Raw genomic sequence first — 20,637 nt, 5'->3', positions numbered from 1 at the left:
TCACCTCCCTGCTTTAAACCCTCTAGCAACTCCCCCATCACCCAAACAATAAAGCCCCAACTTCCCCTGGCACAACACAAGCCTACAAACCCTGGCCTAGCCCTGTCCACTCCCAGCACTGGGGCCTCTTTCTGTCCACCAAGCACCTTGAGCTCTCAGCCTCAGTTCCTGTAGACTATTTCTCTCCTGCTGAAAATATTCCACCCCTCTTAGGATGGGTTTCCACTTTCAATTCCTCCATCTCAGCCAACTGTCATCTCCTCAAAGGAGGCCCCTGTACTGCCCAGTCACTTCCTACCACCTCATCCTATTTCCATTCTGCACTGAAGATTTCCTTGTCATTCTTTTGGTGTGGGTTTATCTGTTGTCTGCTTACCCAACCAGAACTCCACAAGAGCTGGACTGTCTTGTCACTTTATCCCTAATGATCAGAAGACACCAGGCCCTCCATAAGTATTGAATAAACATAACCAGATCTTCTGTGGCACAGCCAGAAGTGGGGAGAATCTGAGTCAGACAGGACCAGATCTGCAGACCAGACCTGAGCACAGACTTTCCCCAAGCCCACACTCTTGTGTGGTGAGGCAGGACACCTCTGAGACCTCAGGTCACTCAGACTACAGAGGACCCCAGGCTGTGGCCAAAGGGCCAGGTGAGTAAGGAGGGGCTCGGCCATGACATTCCCGCTAGGAGCCCTCTGAGTTCCCAAGCTCCATTACCAGGGCCAAGACGGCCGATGCCAGGATATAGGAGTCCCCGAGGACTCCCAGAGCCCATACCCTATGCCTGGTACAAATCCCAGCTGGCGTGGCCCCTGGGAGTCAACAGTGAGTGGAAACTTCAGAAAGGGAAAAACTAATGGGCATGTTTTGCCGAAGGAAAGAAGAAAACAAAAAGCCTGCCACTGAGGACAGAACCACCAAACACTGCCCCCTGGAAAAGGGGCTCCACAGACACTCTGGCAACTTGTTCACATTCAGGGCACAGGCAGCTGGGGAGACCATCCAGAGGGTTGAGGGTGCCTGGGCTTGTCATCCCAAGACCCATGATCATCAAGGAAGCAGACCGGGACAAGAAAAGCCCAGGAAAGGAGCAGAGACGTACAGGAGTTGGTGCTGACCCAACTGGACGACTGCACAGCCACCAGTCTATGCAGACCCATTGCCATCAGGGAAAAACAGCTGCACATCCTCAATGTGGATGGACCAGTTCCTAGACACTGGGAAGACAAGTCTCAGCCACACAGTTACTCCACCACAGCAACCAAAGGCCATGCTTACAGCTGATCTGCAAATCTCTAGCCCTGATCCATGACTTCTGCTGGTTCCCAAGGTGGCATGCCCCAAAATGGCCAGGCCTGCAGCTCTGGGGACCACTCAAACCTCAAGGAGCACCAAGGCACCCATGTCTGCAAGTACCTCCTCCCTGCAAGTTCAAAGTCTAGAGTTGCAGCACTTGACCACTGGAGGGAGGGGCGGGACACGCCTGCCCTTGGCGCCTGTGGTGCCTGCCATGCCTGACCCTACAACCAGAGCACAGGTGGGTGAGTCCGGGCTGCCGCCTCCAGTCTGGCACACACAGGAGAAGCAGCCCCCAGGCCTGCCTTCCCAGCCACACTCCAGGGCCTCAGATTCAGCCCCCCACCCTAAGATGCTGTCCATCAACTTTATCAACCCAACCAGCCCTCTGGGCTGGTCCCTTCAGGTCGTAAGACAATACTGGCTAATGATAAGCATGTAGTAAGTTACCTGCTTTGTATCAACCCTCCCCCCATGGGCATCCCAGGTGGTGTAGTGGTAAAGAATCCGCCCGCCAATACAGAAGACGCAAGAGACACGGGTTTGATTCCTGGGTCAGGAAGAGCCCCTGGAGCAGGAAATGGCAACCCATTTCAGTATTCTTGCCTGGGAAATTCCATGGACAGAGGAGCCTGGCAGTCCATGGGGTTGCAAAGAGTCGGACGTGACTGAGCACACGCACATACATCTACCTTATGATCTGCCACATTTGACACCTGCAGGCAAATATCTGACAGTACCAGCCCCATAGGCTACCCATCCCAGGTGTAAGTACCTGTCTTAAGCATGGGGCTAACTTCCGAGCCGGGGTCAAAAATACCTGTGTCCTCTTCTCTAAGGTGGGTCCTGCCTGGGCTGGAGGGCCACCAAGAGAGCCCCAACAAGTCACACCTGAGCTCAGAGCAGAGCCAGAGTTGCTGGATACATAGATGGGTTGTACCGTTCCCAGAGATGATGTTCAGAAGTGACCCGTCAGGTGGCTCCAAGAGGCATGTTTGCCACAGGCCTCACCTGGAGTACCTACACGCTGCCAGCACCACCCGATGTCATACAGTGGTGAGGCCGGGAGGATTCTTCAAGGTCAGTGAGTCCCACCTCTTTATTTCACTTGTGGGGAAACAGAGGTCCAGAGGGGAAAAAGCAGTGTGATGAAGCAGAGCCAGGGCCAAAATGCAGGTTCCTAGGCCCTGGCTCTTTTCTCAAACCTGCATATTCTCGGTTTTGCTTAGGGGAGTTAAGCTACCACCGCTGAGAAAGGCCAATACAGTCTCTCCCCTAAGAAGGAAACCCTGGCTGGCCAACGACAGTCCCACCCACATTTCTCAGTGACATCTTGGGAATCTTGGGAGTGGTTACCTTTGCATCCCAAGAACCTGGGGTCCGAAGTCCATTCCCACACACACCACGGGAGCAGCAGGACCCCCTTCTATAGGAAGGGCTGAGGCAGCAGGAAAGGCAGGTAAGATGGATGGTCTTCACCTTCACTCAGTGAGGTCTGTTTGCCTACCAAAAGGAGAAAGGAAAACAGATTTATTTGGCTATTGTTGAGACCTACAGAGCTACTCAGAGAGAAAGACAATAGAGGGTAAGGTTCAGACACCTTGCCCGGCAACTGGCCAACAAGGTAAGAGATTCTCAGGCCTTACCTAGCAATCGGCAGCTGGCATCACCGTGGTGCATGCCATGCCTGACCCTATAACCAATGTACCCTTTGCACGATTATTAGCCAGCTGCTACAAGGTTGTCCCACCTAAAGAAAGAATCAAATGGGTAGAAACGAAAATAAGCCAATCAGGTGCCACCCCAGGTAACAACAGAGTGACCACACCCTAGACTCGGCACCGGGGGTGAAAGGTCAGGCTGACAATGAATCAAGCTGACATTGGAAACCAGATCAGACTCACACAACCAAACCAACCCTTGGCCTCTCCAGCCTCCTGTGCCCTCCAGACTTCCCCTTGACCAGCTCCCACCTGCTCCCCTGACCCCCACAGTGGCCTTATGGGAGTCTCTAAAAATGGAATAAGCAGGTGTCTCTACAGCTACTACGATGGTGAGTTTGGCTTCTTCTCTTTCTTTCCCCCTCCCCATGCTGGCTCTGTGCCCTTACATCTCATAAAAAAAAGAAAAGAGGGTACACACACATGCCCCCCAAAAGGGGGGCATATCATTTGTGATATAGGTGTTGGGCCAGAAAAAAGTGGCCAAAGAAACTTGGGAGGTTTGCCCTGCTACCGGCAACCTTTGTGTCAATTTAAGCAAATATTGTGGTGTTTCCATGGTGATTCCTGTTTTGAATATCCACTACACTCACTTTTTAAAGGGCTTTTCCTGTTTGCGTTTCAACTCCAAACCTGTAAATATTTTCAGCCTTTTTAGAAAAATTAGCCCATGTGCGTGCAAACACAGACACACCACCACCGACACACAGCCTCCCGGGCCTGGAGTTCCAGCCTCACAGATGTGAGAGTGGGGTGCAGGAACCCCGAGGGGGCTGTCTCTCTGGTCTCACACCCACCTGGCACACACAGGGCTGGCATCAGGGAGGGTGGAGCCTAAAAGCCCGGTCCTTCCCTTCCCCCTTGCCGGGTCACTGCAGCACCCGCGCCTGGCCTGTGTATTCCTAAAGCCTGTGAGTGGGCTCGGCCCTGACTCCACAGTGTGGCATGGTGTGGGCAGCTGCTTAGCAGGTTCTCCCACTTGGCCCAGCCCCTGGATCCCCTGGGGCCTCCCTGGAGTGCATGAACCCCTCCTCTCCTGCTTCCCAAGGTTGGGCCATGAGTGGAAGGGGGTAGTCGGTACTCTGAAGGCCAGAGTTTCCAGCACCAGTTCCACCCCACCTCTGCTCTGGGCAATGCCACCGAGCCCAGCTCCCCGGAGAAGCTTCGGGATGGCCCTGCAACAGTGGTCCTGGGCTTGGAGCAGCCCAGCTCCCACCCCACCCTTCGGCAGGGTTAACAGCGGGTTTCCTGGTTTCCATGGATTCCCGCCAGGCCCCTAATGTGAGTTTCGTGTGATTTGGGGGAAGTGAATTTCCTTTGTTTTCCAGTTTGGGAATATTTTTTTCTTTAAAAAAGAGGAAAAAACACTTTAATGGGAACTTCAGGGCTACTGAGAGACTCACTCCTCTGGGCTCTGACACGCCTCTCACTGTTGGTTCAGAACCCCCCAAAGCCTGGGGCAGCTCACCCACTGACCAAGCATCTCTGAGCTGGAAGATGGGGTGCCAGCCATCACCTACCACTCCCTACCCCCAGATCACGCTTCTTCTGGGGGGGCTGTACTCAGATATCCCATCAGAAGGACTGCTGCCCCACCTGAAAGCCAGCTGCTTACACAGCTGGAGGATACTTCCCTGCTTCCAGGCACACACGTTTCCCCAGAGAAAAGGTCAAGAGACACGAAGGGTAGGGTTCCTCCCTGGCTCCTGGCAAAGAGCTAGAAAAACCTGAGTCTGACCACACACAAAAGGTGAACATGAATAAAACCAGGGTCTTACATCCTAGTTCAGAAGGGGTTTTCCAGTTACAGGGGAAGGGGGTCTTCCAGACCCTGGTGGGGACTTTGGCCTCCTCCAGCTGAGGGAGGGGCCGGTCCTGGGCAGAGGGACCTTCTCAGCTTTGGCAGTAAGAACAACCGAATAAAGGGTGTGGCCAGGCCTTCTCCTCCTCCTCCCCATTCCTGCATCCTCCAGCCCTGCCAGGGTGCGGCCATGCCCCAGGACCGTCCCCAACCAACTGGCCTGACCCATTTACCAAACCAGGGCACAGGCCCCAGGGCCTGCCATGGTCAGGGCCCTCCCACAGCACAGGCCCTAGGGCCATGGCAGCAGCAGGAATCTTGGTCAGTAGGTTCAGAGCCCAAAGGCCCAAGCTCTCTGGCCAGCAAGTGAAGGGGTGAGAAGTCAAGTGCAGGCACAGAAATAACGCTGGGCTGAGACTCAGAAGACGGGTCTGAGTCCCAGTTCTGCCGCTTAACTCACTGTGGGCCCTTGGACAAGCGACGTACTCTCCCCAGGGCCCAAAACTTCCTGGGCCAACGACGGTGACGCCTTCTTCCCGCCTACCTAGCAGACGCGGAGGACCAGCAAGGACGTGAAAGGCCTTCAGAGCGTTCTAGAAACGCTCTTGACTCCCAGCACCCTCTTCTTGCAAGTCTCTTCAAGGTAACTTTTCAGAATCTACCTCAAGCAGGCCCATATGCCCCTCCACTCCCTTCCTCGTGAAACCTTCCCTGTGGCATTTAAACTGGACTAAAGTCATTTGTGCACGAGTCTGTCTCCATCGTTGATTTTTAACTCAAGAGCAGAGACCAGGTCTTAATTCTCATTGCGTCCCCAGCATTTAGCACAACAGCTGGCCCGCTGTGGGCAGCACAAGTGTTTGTGAGATTGAACTAGTCCCTGATTTCATGTCAGAATCAGATGGGCCTGGCGCAGCTTCATCCCCCTCCTCCGACAGGAAATTTTATCACCTACTTTCATGCTGGCTTCTGTTTCGTTCCTCTAAGCCCCAACCTGTGTCCTGGTCTCTCCCAGCTCCTCCATCAACACCATGAATTCATAACTTTCAGGTTCAATGAGGCAGCTTGGTTACATGACCCTCCTCCAGCTGATTCTGGTGAGAGGTGATTGAGCACCTACTATGTGCAGGGAACATGGTGGGAGTGGAGGGCACACCCTCTGCCAAGAGGCCTATGTGAGAAGAAATTATATTAATTTTCCAGACGCCTTCTATTCACCAAGCAGCGGGCCGAGTGCTTGTGTATGTATGACCTCATTGAATCTTTACAACATGAAGTAGGAAGGATTATGATCCCCATGGGTAGACTGGAGAAGGCAGGCACAGAGATACATACCAAGTGACTTTCCAAAGATCATATAGCTCACAAGTGCTGGAGCAAGGCCTGGAGTCAGGCTGACAGGCTCCTAGGCCCAACTCACTTAAAAGTTCCCCTCGTCCCTACCCATGACTTCAGTCCCCACCCACACCTAATGTTTTTTCCCCTCCTGAATCTCAGTTCTCCTGCCCTCCAAACAGGTCTCCATCAAATCCTCAGAGTCACCCGAAAGCATTCAGAGATCACAGCCCAGAGGGAAGGCAAAGTCCAGGCTTAGGTTGGAAGGAGGTGAGGCCTATGGTGATGCACCTGGCGAGCAGGAGGAACCCCTGGATCCACCTGGTCAACAGGGTCCCAGCTGTGGGTATGACCTCCTGGAGAAGAAAGAGGTTGAGCCACCCGACGCTGTCACGTGATGGGATAAGGACGAGGCAGCCACCCAGGAAAGGGCCACTCTGAGTCAGGAGGCCCTCTGGGCATGGGACAACCTCTAAGTCTTCTCTCCAGACCCAGAGTAAGCCAAGAGGCTTTATCCCAGGGTGGGTGGGTGGGTACACAGAGATTTCGGCCTCCTTCCCCACATCAATACCTCCTGATGCAATGAACACCTGCTTCAGAGATGCAGGGCTGAAAAGCAGGGCCACAAGACCCCCTGACCCTCACCAGGTGAATGTGCAGTTGAGGCAGGGGTCACCTAGCATCTCCCCAGTGGTGAGAAGTCACGGGAGGTGTGGCAGGGAAAGATCCAAATCCCAGAGGATAAAGAGGTGGAAGATCAGGCCAGGTGGGGAGAGGACAGAGCCCTAATGAGCAGATTTCATAAACCACCTGGAGTGAAAACAAAAACACAGACGTGCACATTGCCCAACTTCAGGGCTGTATGGAAAAGGGGAAAAAAAAACAATAAAAAAATCCACATCTTAATACAAAAATCCTACACGATGTGTTGTGGCACGAAAATGTTTTTCATTGCATTTTTCATCTGTGATCTCACACAGCCTACGACGGGTACGCCCAACGCAGGAGGTATCTGATGGTACATAAACAGGGCAAACATACATACAATGAACCAAAACAAGGGCAGCAAAGATTCAGGTTGGTCCGAGCTGACATCGCATGGTTTCAGGTGGCCTCTGGAGATGGCTACACTGGCTCCAAGCATGGGCCCCCCTTAGATTCCTGAGGGAGGAATAAATGGGGCAAGAACAAGCTCCAGTGGAAAGAAACATGTGGAGTTCTGAGCACTCCGAACCAGCGGAACTGCGGGCCAGCTGGCTGTGTGGCTTTCTCCACTGACGGTGCTGTCCCGCCATCGACAGAGGCCGGAGAGGGAACGCACACCCCAAAGGCCCCTCCTGTGTGTCACTTACCCCACAGTTACTATCTGTCTCCTGTTTGCTCCACCCCTCCCCCCTTTTAATTGTTGGATGAGTTTACAGAGCTGTGTGCCAAAAACAATCAACTCTAGGGAACAGAGTTATACAAAATAGGGCGTGTCGCCAGAGGGAGACGGATATCCATGGAAACCGCCACCTTTTCTCAGTAGCCTAGGTAAAGCCAGGGGAGGGGGTTGGGAGGGGGGGGGGGCTCCACCCAGAACAGGGCCCCAGAAAATGCTGGGATCGCTGATGACCTGAGGGAGGCACGTCTCCTGGGGAGGATCAGGAAGTGGGGTCAGCCCGAGACCACCACCAGGGCAGGGCTGTTGGAACTCGAGTGCACACACACATGCTTGTGTGCACACACACACCACCTCACCAGATCACTGGGACAGGAGGCCATAGTAATTTCATGTACAAGCTTCGGAGTCAGACTGCCAGGTTTGAGCTGCCATTTACAAGCTGTGTGACCCTGGGCAAACAAACTCCTTTGACTTCTCTGTGTCTCAGTCTCTCCATCAATAAAATGAAAGTAATAATGCCCTTCCTGCATATGGTTATGAGGATTAAACACTGTATTATGTGTAACATGCTAAGAAAAGTAGCTGGCACACAGTAGGTGCTAAAAGTACTTGAGAAATTAAATCAGTCAAAAGGGCTAAATGAAAAGAAAGGAGGAATGGTTTCTAGCTTCTGCCCTAGTTGAGGAGGAAAAGAATGATAGTTCATGTTTATTAAGGACTATGTGCTGAGGACCTTAATACATTAATACAAATAACCATCACAAGAAGCCAGTGAGGCAGGTTATTATCCTAACTGGATAGCTGAGGAACGAAGACTCAGAGAAGGATGTGACCCACCCAAGGTCACATACCAGGAAGAGATTTGAACCCATGCCTGTCTGACACCTACACAACACGCTGCTTGGCAAGGAGAAGGAGAGGGAAGCGGGTGGGGAGGAAGCAAGAGAGGGATGGATGAGCTTCCAGGAGGTTCTCTTTCCAGACGGGACTTAGATGCACAGCAGTGCAATCCAGATGTGTTTTTTTCCAAGCTTACAAAGGAAAACGGAAATCCACCGAACCAGTGACCACCGATGGGAGGAATAAGTAGAGGAAAGCTGAGATGGTCAACAGCCTCAGGTATCCACATTCCTCAGGAGGTCCTGTTCCAATCCTGATCCCAGGAGACAAAAGATGCTCTCCAGAATCAAGAGGTCCCTGGAAGGGAGGCAGCAGAGTTAGTGGGTCCACCTCCCATCCATGAGGGCCCAACGCCTGGGAAAGATCCTGGGAAGAACCCAAGTGTCTGCCTTCTAAGAACCCAGGCAGATTCCTGGAGGGGACAGGGCACAGAAAAGGAGAACATAGGCCTCCCGTGTTGCCAGGTCAGGCCCAGGGATGCGCAGGAGGCCTGGGAGGCTGAGAGCTGGAGTCAGAGGCTGCCCACCCTGAACGGTCTGGTTCTTACCCTGCTCGGAGACGGAGGCCACACAGGCTTGGTGGCTCAGCCCTTTCTGCCATCGACCACCCAAACTCATTCAGATATTTCCTTTCTCACTTGCTTTTTAAAAAAAATTTAATGTTCTCTATAATTCATCCGTCCCAGAAGATAATCGATAGAGCCCGTAATGAAAATCTGAGCCATATTTTATGATCTGCTGCGAGCAGAAAGGGCCACATCAGCAGGTCCAGTTTCGGTGCTCCCTATCTGTCTTACCCACTGCCCCGGGGATTACTTACCCAGCCAGCCCTGCCCACAGCCCCCCACCCAGAGCTCTGCCCTTGGCCACCCAGGAAGGCGTGGACTGCCCAGCTGGTAAAGAGACTCAGGCCACCACCCTGGCATCACCCTGATGCTCACTCCACCAACCCCAGTCACAGGATGGTCACCCACCATTGCTAGTGTCTTTCTGAGTCTTTCTGAAGCTGTCCCCCACCCCCCCCGCCAGCACCCTTGGCACGACCACCCCCCCGCCCCCCACACCCTGGAATCTTACAACCATCTTCAGTCAGGGCCCTTCCAGAAGCCAGAAGACCCTCACTAGGACCTGGAGGCCTGGGCAGGCCTCAAGGAGCCAGGCCAGCTCCCACCGTGGCTTTTGCTCCCCACCAAAAAAGGCCATCCACTCTTTGGGGACTCCCGGGGTGGGGGCGGTTCCTGAGGAACACCTAGGACCCTCTGGTCAGTGGAGGGAAATAATGATTGCTCATTATTACCACCTCGAGCACATTCCTCCTCTTCTTGGTCTCTGCCCTGTGAGGTGAAGGGTGTGGATGAGCCAGTCTGAGGGGATCCATGGTGGGCTGAGGGGGACATCCCCTTCTGCTCCGACAGGACTCACTGAAAGAAAAGCAGAGTCCCACCCCTTTCCCTGGCACCACTAGTGAGAGCCAAACAACAGGTGAGGCCAGGCTCCTCCCAGAACTCTTTGCCGCTTGGCACCAATCAGAGAGCGCCACTTCACCAGTTCTGGGATGGGTGACCCAGGGGGCCCAATCAGAGCCCAGAGAATGCTCCAACATCGCAGGAACAAGGACTGAAACCAATAAGAAGTGTGATCCAGCCATAGTATGGACCACTACAGTCATCAACAGACATTTACAGAAAGCAGGACATTGTTAAGAGACAAAATTCATATGATTCTACCATTTAGAAGGCTGTCCAGTAGAACTCTCAGTACTGTTCAGTATGGCAGCCACTGGCCAGGTGCAGCTACCGAACACTGGAAACGTGGCAAGTGTGACTGTGGAGCTAAATTTTTAATTTTATTAAATTTTAGTTTAAGTGACCACACATGCCTAAAGGCTACTGTATTGGACAGCACAGGTTTAAAGAAAGAATTTCTTAAATGTAAAAAAAAATTCTTAATAAAAGATTTAAAACCTGTATCTCAAGGCAGTAGAATAATCATTATTAACTATAACAATAGAAAGTATTAATGTTTATGCCATGTGTCAGGCTCCGTGGTCAATAGTTCAAGCAGATCATCACACTGAATTGTCACTGTCCTCCAAGATACATATGAGCATTATCCCCACTTTATAGATGAGGAAATTGAGGTTCAGCAATAAGAAGTAACTTACCCAAAGTAACAGCGCTGGGCGGCAAAGATGGGTCTCAGACCCAGGTCTCTCTGTTGACCTGATCTGTACTTTTAACTACACTATGTATTTTTAAACTATTCTCTTCACAGGTTTTTGTTTGTTTGTTTGTTTGTATTTTCCAATGAGCCATGAACATGACTTGTAATCAGGAAGAACATGTCTTTTTTAAAAAGACCAAAAAGAGGCAAATTATTTTTCCCCAGGAGGGAAGTTTGTGGAGAGATTACTGGGGCCCCTGGCCAACTGGGCCTCCAGTTTTTGAATGGAGAAAAGAGAAGGCAGTGTGGTTGCAGGTCCCCTCTGTCCCTGCTGCTCCTACTGCCAGATGCCTGGTGCTTAGGGGGCCTCAGGACGGACGATGGTGGGCTGAGGATCCTCCAGCAGCCAGGCTGCCAGTAGGATCCAGTTTCCTCCCAGCCCCACCCTGGAGTCAGTTCCTAACAGGTTTCTCAGCAGTTTTGCAATCATCACCCAGGTCTGCATCTTAAAGAAGGCAGCAGGCCACAGGGCTGTCTGCAAAAGGCAGCACACGCCGTTCTTATCATGGACCACCCCTGTCCCACCACCTTCTAGTTGTTACTGCTGTTGTTTAGTCGCTCAGTTGTGTCTGATTCTTTTGCAACCCCATGGACTTAGCCTGGCAGGCTCCTCTGTCCAGGGGATTTCCTAGGCAAGAATACTGAAGGGGGTTGCCATTTCCTTCTCCAGGGGATCTTCCTGACCCAGGGATTGAACTGGCGTCTCCTGCATTGGCAGGCGGATTCTTTACCACTGAGCCACCAGGGAAGCCCCACGTTACTACCTTCTAGAAGAGCCAAGAGCTCTGGGCCAGCAGCCCAAGCCTGGGATATGCTATCTGCCCTCTGTGGGCATGGAGAGGGTTGTTCTCCCAGTGGGGGACTGTCATTGGCCTTGTTCACCCACTCTTGGGACTGCAATTAGGTTCAGAACAGGGGGATGAAGAAATTCCCTTTGAAAAATCTGTGATGAAGGAAAAAGGCCCAGCAAGTACTGAACCCGGCTAGAAATGGAATCAGGAAGGATTGGATTTTGAGTTGTTTTTGCTTTTTTTCCATAGCACCAACCTGAAGGGTGGGAGACAGGGAGCAATTATCCCCACTTGATCTGGTTTCCATTCAACGTGTTTTTTTAATCCACTGAGATGCACAGATTGTTCAGGTTTCAGGGTAGGCAGGATAAATGTCCTTACTTAGAAGTTTTTTATTATTATTATTATTATTATTATGGATTTTTGGTTCTGTGCTGTCTGCAGTTCTCTGTCATTTCCAATCTACCTTATGTTCCCCTTGGATTTATATATTTATTTTTGGGGGTTGGTTTCAGGTGCTCCTAGTTTATCAAACAATCAGCCCTGTGAGGTACACTGGGTGTTTCCAGAAATTACATCACAAAAAATCATGCAATTAAAGTGTAAGAGGAAAAAAAAACATAGCTGTTGCTTAATTTTGTATTTTAATTAGCAACTTATTGTAAATGTAGACTTTTAAAATGGAGGCGCCTAAGTAAAGCCAGTCAACAAGTTTTTCTAACGAATCAATTTCACCTCTTCCCTCCTCCTCCTCATGGCAATGTCATCTTCCAGATTTTTTTTTGCCCTCTTTTTTTTTCTATTCCACTTTTTACTTCTTGCCCAACACGTATTAGAAAAAGGATGTGTGTTAGTCACTCAGTCGTGTCCGACTCTTTGTGACCCCATGGACTGTTGGCCGCCAGGCTACTCTATCCATGGAATTCTCCAGGCAAGAATACTGGAGTGGATTGCCATTCCCTTCTTCAGGGGATCTTTCTGACTCAGGGATTGACTCCGGGTCTCTTGCACTATAGGCAGATTCTCTACCATCTGATCCACCAGGGAAGCCCCTGAAATAAAAAAAGTCAGGCATCCTGGCACCGAGGACTCTTACAGGAGCCCTTCCCTATATATATGACCATGGAAGAAACCTTGATGTGAGGGTTCTGGCTGAAGACCCAGTGTGCAGCTGCCACTGTGCCCATTGCTCTGTCCCCAGCCCTGTTTCACTGAGGCCAAACCCCTCTGTGCTCGGTCCCAGAGATATCCCTCTGCTCCTGGAGAGAGAAGAAAGCCCAGTGCAGCACAGAGTGCCAAGGCAACAGGAAGAGGGTGGAGTCTCAGGCCACCTGCAGCCTGAACAGATACAAGGTGAAGAGATGGGAAGCTCTGAATGTTGTGAAACCCAAGAGACCTCTGGTTGCCTGGAGGAAGTTAGAGAGAGGGCACAGGAGGGAAGGGGAAGAGGGAACACAGAGCCAGAGAATAGAAGTTGAAACCAGCAAGGTCTGTCCAGGTCGTGTGGCCGCACAGAGAAAGCCCACATCTGTGAGTCCCAGGCACCTCCTGAGGGTAGATCCAGACTGCCATCACGGGTGTAGAGTCCTGGTCTTCCCCTTGTAGAAAGCTCACAGCTCTGAACTTCCCTGGTGGTTAAGACACCACACTTCCAAGGCAGAGGATGTAGGTTTAATCCCCAGTCTAGGAACTAAGAGAGTTCACAGCTCAGGGGATAGGGGACAGGAAAGTCAGCTAATCTGCCCCTTTTAGCCTAGTTTCTGGGACAGAAGGCTGAGGATGGGGAAAGAGCCCCCTAGTTCTCTGTTCAATCCTGCCATCCCAGGAAGGATAGACAAGACTCAGATGTCCCAGCCAAGGGAAGACCCCTGGAAGCTGCTTATGGCCTCCGTGTCCGTGTTCACAGGGACTCATCTAAGCCCTCCTGTCATCCCAGAGGCTAGGCCAGCTTATTAAGCATAGGTGTCCACCTGAACACCAGACAGATGCATGCCTCCTACTCAGTGCTCCAAAAACAGTGCAGAGACACTGTGGAGAAACGCTCTTCTGGGGCAATCCAGGGTATTCAGTACCATGGGCAAAACTCCACCCTGGCCATTTTTTATTCTGAACAGGAAGAACTGCAATGCTGGGCTTAGGAAAGGTTGTCATTTACCTGCCCCTGCCTCATGACCACACTGATGGGGGAGGTGGGCACTCAAGAAGGCTCTGGAACACCTGGAGGCAGAATCCTGGCCCCTGCTCCCTGAGATTCCCGAAGAAAGGAAGGAAGAGAGGAAGGAAGAACCTCCTTCCTCCAGGGAGGAAGGGGCTGGACCTCCATGTCATCACGCACCGGTGGGAACCCAGACCCAACCTCACGACAGATCCTGCTCGGTTCAGCTTCAATCGGAAAGGAAGGCACTCATCAAACAGGGGCCAGGCAGGGATGTGGGCACCGAGATTAGGAATTTGGAAAACCATCTGAGGAACCCGGCCCTGGGAAGACAGCAACAGGATTTAATACCTTATCCCGGCTGTCTGGTAAACACCCTGAACCAGCCCCACACTCCGTTAGGCAGCCTCGGATCCTCAGGTGTGCTGGCGACGGGCAGGTAGAGGCAGACGTGGGCAGAGACAGGAAAGGGGGGGAAGTATAGGCCTGGGGGAGGGGGGAGGGAGGAGCTGGCCTGGAAGGATAGGATGGGTGGCAGCCAAGCCAGACAGTCAATGAAACAGCTGACAGGTGCAAGGAAGGGGGGCAGGGAGAACAGAAAGGTGAGCTGGGGGTTCAGAATACTTAGGGATATCACCGTCACACCCCAGGGGAGCTGAGTGGGATGAGAGGAAGAGTCAGAGGCTTGCGGGCCAAAGACCTAAGAGTCCTGGCTGCCCTTTCTCCCAGTTAAAGGAGAAATCCAGGCCTTGTACTCCTCCAAACCAACCAGGACCAAGAAGCTGGTGGGGCTAGCTTCCAGAGCTTACTGGCCACCTATGAGCACAATCTGCTGGTATCCTTTAGGGTCACCTCTCAGAAACACACATACACAGATTGGCTTGGATTGTTGAGCTGCTCAGTTGTGTCTGACTCTTTTTCAACCCCATGGACTTGTAGCCCAACAGGCTCCTCTGTCCGTGGAATTTTCCAGGCAAGAATACTGGAGTGGATTGTTATTTCCTTCTCCAAGGGATCGTTCCGACCCAAAGATCGAACCCACATCTCCTGCATTAGCAGAAGGATTCTTTACTATTGAGCCACCACGGAAGCCCACATACGCGTAGCAGTTCAGTTCAGTTCAGTTCAGTTGCTCAGTCGTGTCCGACTCTTTGCGACCCCATGAATCGCAGCATGCCAGGCCTCCCTGTCCATCACCAACTCCCGGAGTTCACCCATATACCCCATGCCAAAAAGATTGTCAAATCAATCACAATGGAGCTTTCTTCTACTCTAGGCTAGAGCTGACAGAAGAAGCTGGGAGGGTAGGGGGCAGCCCTGAGTGACTCAGAGGGGACTCGGCCCTCCAGAGATGGCTCAGGGTGAGTGAAGAGTAGACTAGAAGAAAAGGGGGGCCCAGGCTGGTCCTTGGGGTGTTCCTGGGTGAACCACCTTTGCTACGATCCAAGCACAGAGGTCAGGCCTGCCACCTCCACCACCAGGCCCAAGCAGGCCACATGACTAATTCTCTTTTCCCATTTCCGTCTGCTCCTAGATGTAATTACAGTTTTGGATTGCAATCCACCCAAAGTGTAACCCTGATGCACTCTCCCTGCTCTCAGAGAATCGGAAACCATTTCCAAAGCTAAAAGGCGCACCCCTTTTAAATGTTTTCATCAGCTGGCTTCTTCCAGCCACACTCTCAAAGCTGCCCTGGCTACCTTGGTCAGCACTGGTCCTCTCTCTCTGCCCCCTCAGAACCACAGGATCTCCTGTGTTCCCAGCAAGGGGAAGAAAGAGGTTTCCTGGACTGCTGTGGGTCTGGGCTTGGGGTCCCCTGCCTTTTGCACATCGTCTAAGCCTCAGGATCCCAAGAAATTCCATCCAAGGCCACTTGATCCAAAAGCCCCAGATGGAAAACCTTCCTCCTCCAACCATAACCACATGGAACCCAGACCCCTCCACTCCAAACATGATTCTGTGGGCCCGAGAGGAGCCATCAGGGGAGGCTGGGAGCCTGTGCCCACCCTTGCCTGCCGCGGTGCCAAGTTCTCTGCAGCCCCAGAGCAGAATGCTAAGACCCAGAGCTCACAGGTCTGCAGTCAAGGGAAGTCTCAAGCATCTTCTGCCACCATTTCTGCCCCAGGTTTTCAACTCTGGCCTTGCCTGTATCAACAGTTTGAATTGTTGCATTAAACACACACACACACACAGATGCACCACTCCCCAACAGGGAGTGAAAACGCATAGAGAAAAACCCCACAAGACCTAGGGTTGGGGCTGGAAGCCAGTGTCAGCAGCTCACCGTTTCCCCCACAGCAGGCAGGCAGCCAGAGAACCCAGGGCAATACAAGCTGTGGACCTCGCCAGACATTAGAACACTTGTTCAGGTCCCTACACTTTGGAAGCTGGTCCCCCAGTGCAGCGCTTCGGGCCACAGCTGCTGATAATTTTTCAGAGATAAACAAACCGGTTTGGATAAAACAAGAACCAACCTGAATTCTTTACCCAAAACTCAAAATGAAACTCTCCCATCACCCCTTTCCTTCCCTTCTCTACCTTCCTGTGCCATTTATCCAGTTTCCTAAAATTCAAACAACTCGATTTTTTTTTTTTTTAATTCAGTCTTCTAGCCTTTTTTGTTCATGGACATCACCACTTGGTACTCAAAGAAATACTGGCTTATTGAAAACATTTTTTGTCCAGTTTCTCAAATATGCTCAAGTCAGAAGGAAAAATGGAGAAGGGGACTGTGTCAGGGAGCCTCTTGCCAGGCTGGCCTGAGTCTTCCCCCCCTGCTCTTTTTTAGGCTCAGGGTCTTTCTTCCATGCTCCTATGGTCCCCCTAGACCTGCAGCCCCTTTATAAGGGGGTGGTGTGTGGACTGGACATCTGGTCTACCCCTCTTTTTTGAGTAACAGAGGAAAAAGTTGCTCAGTTTCCCTTGGGGGTTTGGCAGGTTAATTGAGGCTCAATGTCAAGACAAGAAGGAGGCCAAAGGGCAGAGAAGAAAGACACAGCTCTGAGGATTGGCCACGTGTATCTCCCTGCAGGCTTGGTGTATGACGTGCCTGCCTATAACCAGAGTCATTTGTGATTGACACACCCTCACCCACTACCCTGTCCCACCCAATTAGGCCCTTGTGTCCCCCCAGCTTCTCTGCTCTATGCACTAAGCTAGTTTGGAACCTCTGCCATGGTTCCTGCTTCCCAAGTCCCCGTTGGTGGGGTCTGCTCCGTCCCTGTGGCTAATTTACACCCATCAGGGTTTAAAATAGCAGAGGCATAAATGAAAAGTCCAATTTCTTCAAATTTGCATTGTAAAACCATCCTTCAACTTCCTTGAAATAAATTTTACTATTTTATTAGTGCAAACAAAATGGTAATAAAACACTAATACAGCGCCTTGTATCCAGGGGAAGAGCTAAAATTAACATAGAGCGAGCAGTGTTTGCTATTACATTCAATTACCTTTTTACTTGAGATTTACATTCTCATCCCCTTAATCTCCATAGTAGTGGCTTCAAAATCATTCCTCCCAGGCTCTGCCCTTCCGGAGCCCCCACAGCTGGAAGCCAGGCCTCCTGCCCATATGGCGCTCACCCCGGCACGGCGCCTGCCCCTTTCACCACAGCTGCCTCTCCTCACAGGGTACCACTTCTCACCCCTGCTCTTAATTTTCTCACATCTCAGCCTCTGAGCACTCAAAGCAAAGGGCTCTGACATGAGGCACATTCAGACATGCAGTTATCAATAAGCAGGTGCACGGGGCATGGGGTTGGGGGCATCACTTCATGAGCCTCTGAAGACTGCCCCTGGCACAAGAAAGGGGCAGGCAGAGAGTTCCTGGGAGCCCTGGGAAAACTGGCATCTCTGGTTTGACAGGTTGTGGGGGACGGTTTGCTGCATGGCGCAGCTGGGGCCTCTGGATTGTGGCAGGAAGCTCAGCCGTCCAGAAGTAGAAAGGGACAAGGAAACCACAGGGTCCAGGTTCTTACTCAATCCACAGACAGTAGAGCTGAGGGCTTAGGAAGTGGCTGCTTGTGGGTGACAGAGGTGAGCCTAGAACACCCTCATCCTGTCTTACCATCCAGCACTTTCCCTAACAGATAGTCACCCCAAACACAGCCACAAAGTGTCTGAACCACCAGGAGGGCCCCTTTGTTTCCTGTAAGCGGACAAAAGCAGGACTCCTTGTCCTTGGGGACTGGTCAGCCCTGCTGTGAGTCATCAACAGAGATGACCATGTTTCCAAGTGGCACAAAGTCCTGGTTCCAAATCTATCACTGACTAGCTGTGTGATCTTAGACAAGGTACCTCCCCTCCCTGGGCCTCAGTTTTTTCATCTGGAGAACAAGCGCAACCATCCCTGTGCTCCCTTCTTGAGAATGGCCCCCGTGACTGAAAGATCAGGAAGTCACATTCAAGCCCATGGAGCCTCAGAAGTTTGACAGCAAATCCGTTTCTGAGATGGTCTCTGCGAAGGCTGGTAGGAGTCCCAAAATGAGGCCAACAGGGCTGGGATGCTCATCAGGGTCTCAGACCTCAGTATCTTGAGTTTCAGGCCAGGCCACCTCAGACCTCCATGACTTCTTTTTTGGGGGGGGGGGCAGGGGCAGTGCTTCAAGGCAGGTGGGATCTTAGTTCCCTGACCAGGGATTGAACCCATGCCCCTAAAGTGGAAGTGCAAAGTCTTAACCACTGGACCACCCTATAACTTTTTTTTTAACCCACAAGCCTCCTTCTCTTACTGCTACCAAAGGCCCCAGATTATTCCTACAAAATCCTCTGAACTAATTTTGAAGAAGGAATTGCCAATCAGCCCAGGGTCCAGGCCATCTAACAGGTTCATTAGGAGAGATGGTTTGGGGTAGAAGGAAAAGGTAATAAGGGAAAAAAATTGTTGTAAGCCCCCACATATTTTACTTGGCCTAGCTATTAGAACCAGGGGAAAAAGTGATTAAGACTAAAGGGGACACTTGTATACACAGTCACAATTATGCACAATCATAATCACAACCACACATATAATCAGTTATACAACCATTCAGTATCTCTCACACACAATCAATCTCTCATATACAGGCACACACAATCATTCATACAACAATATACACATAGAATCATTCACACATATACAATCACTCACACACTCTCACACACACAACTACACACTTCCCTACTGTTCCCAACCCTCCCCTCCCAAGGTCTTTCTCTCCTAAATCTTATTCCCAAAATGTCTTCCAGTAAACACTGGGAGGAACATGCTAGTCCAAACTGGTACCAGGCAAATTTGTCTTCACCCCTGACTTACATGAAATTCTGAGTCCCACTACCACACAGTCGCTTCTGGGACATCAGGAAGTGGGAACCTTCTTTAAACCCAACCGGAAGTGAGGGCAAAGGCTGCTGGCAGTACTGGCCGGAACCGTCAATGAAATGTTCACCAGAGGCCAACCTGGCTGTCCTTGCTCCGGCCCTTTCTGCCTGGATCCCACCACTCCCACCCCAGAGATGAGCGTCATGAAGTAGCTTTCACGTTCCACAAACAAAAGGCAAAACCCCTGCAAGAGGCAACCCCACACCCCAAAACGTGAGTCGTTTAATTTGGTTCAAACTGGTCCTCCACATATTTTCCTCCTTATTTTTTTTCTCCCCACTGGGAAAACAAAAGAAAGTTTGTTGTTGAGGCTCAAACGTTTCTTGGGCCTTGTCCGAGTTCTACCTTGTTTTTCTTTTCCTTTCTGTCTGCCCCTCACCCCCACCCCGCCTTCCTTGCCTCCCCACCTTGGATAAATAAAGCACCCGAAGCTGGCACAGGCTGGTAAGGAAAGTACAAACTATCTCATAATTTTATAATTTTTTTAAACACACTGGCCTAGGGTTTTGGGCAAAGGACAAAAGCTATTGTTGAACAGCATAACACGAAGGTCTGAGTCACCGATACGCCTCGGCTTCTGGAGATCTCATAGGTTTCTGTGGCTGGCACAGCCATGAGCTCAGCACCCTGCGGGGGCCGTGGGTGCAGGCGCCCTCTCGCCTGGCGCTGCCCCGCCCCCACCCCCTCCCCAGGGCTCCCTACTGGGCCGACACGTTGGCTTCGTCGGTTTTTAATCATAGGGGGGCATTTAAAGAAAATATTGTGAAATAAAAAACAAATCGCCGTCATCCCATCACCCTCACGCTCTCATCTTCATTTTAGAGGATCACCCTTGTCCATATGCATCTGTGATTTTTATATGGTTTTTACCCTGGCGTTTGCCACCCTCGGCCCTCAGCATGTTGTTTTGTTTTTTCACTCACATAATAAGCATTTTTTCCATGTTTCGAAATCATCTGGAGGATTATTATGTGCCTAGGTGACAGTATTTCTTCCGCGTGTTATTCTCGGGCCGATGCTACCAGGCGAGAAGGGGAGAAGGGCGCTGGGGGAGACCTCTCCTTGAATTGAATCATTTATCCACCTGATTCTAACCAAGGTGGGGGCTTTGCCTGAGTGATCCGGATCACCTTGACCACGGGAATTTGGACTTGGAGTGTGTACCTAGTTGAGGAGGAGGGCTCTACTGAAACCTTGCCCATCCTGTGCGAGGCCACAGGCACCCCTGCCCTGGTGCCAGGAGAGACGCTGCTTCCAGCAATGGCCTTCATCCCCACGCTGACCTTCACCCCTACAAACTGCACTTCCTCTTTATAAAGCGCCCTGGCAGCAAAAAGGCCCATGACAACACTCAGCTCTCCATTTTTATATCTGAATATCTCAAAGCACTTAGCAAGGACTTTCATTTTCTCATTACCCCAAGGAGAGGAGGTCATTCGGGAAAATGGTACAAATATTCCCATTTGTCAAAAGCAAGAAGGAAGTGAGTTAAAAGGAAAATTCTACCACTTAACTGAGTAAAAACCAACCCAGGAGGGAAGGCAAGGGTCTTTTTTGCCGCCCTGTTCACCCAGTCTGCTTTCACCAACACAACTTCAGGAACCTCATTACCAAAAAGATGGCTCTGGGCCAAAACCAGGTTTCCATTTTGCTGAGAATCAATCACTACCCA

General features: G+C 51.3%; 1 protein-coding gene across 2 annotated transcripts in view; it reads right to left on the bottom strand.

Moving 5' to 3' along the window:
* CASZ1 (castor zinc finger 1) overlaps positions 1–20,637 on the bottom strand; it is a 155,340-nt gene that overhangs the window by 119,058 nt on the left and 15,645 nt on the right. For both annotated transcript variants that reach the window (XM_059875712.1, XM_059875714.1), the window contains exon 2: positions 2,655–2,801. The gene's annotated coding sequence lies outside the window, so the exon portion shown is untranslated. The remainder of the gene's footprint in view (positions 1–2,654; positions 2,802–20,637) is intronic.

Source organism: Bos taurus, chromosome 16 (assembly GCF_002263795.3).
Source record: "Bos taurus isolate L1 Dominette 01449 registration number 42190680 breed Hereford chromosome 16, ARS-UCD2.0, whole genome shotgun sequence".
Lineage (NCBI taxonomy): Eukaryota > Metazoa > Chordata > Mammalia > Artiodactyla > Bovidae > Bos > Bos taurus.
The sequence above is the reverse complement of the archived record's forward strand: the minus strand, read 5'-3'. Positions and strand labels throughout refer to the sequence as shown.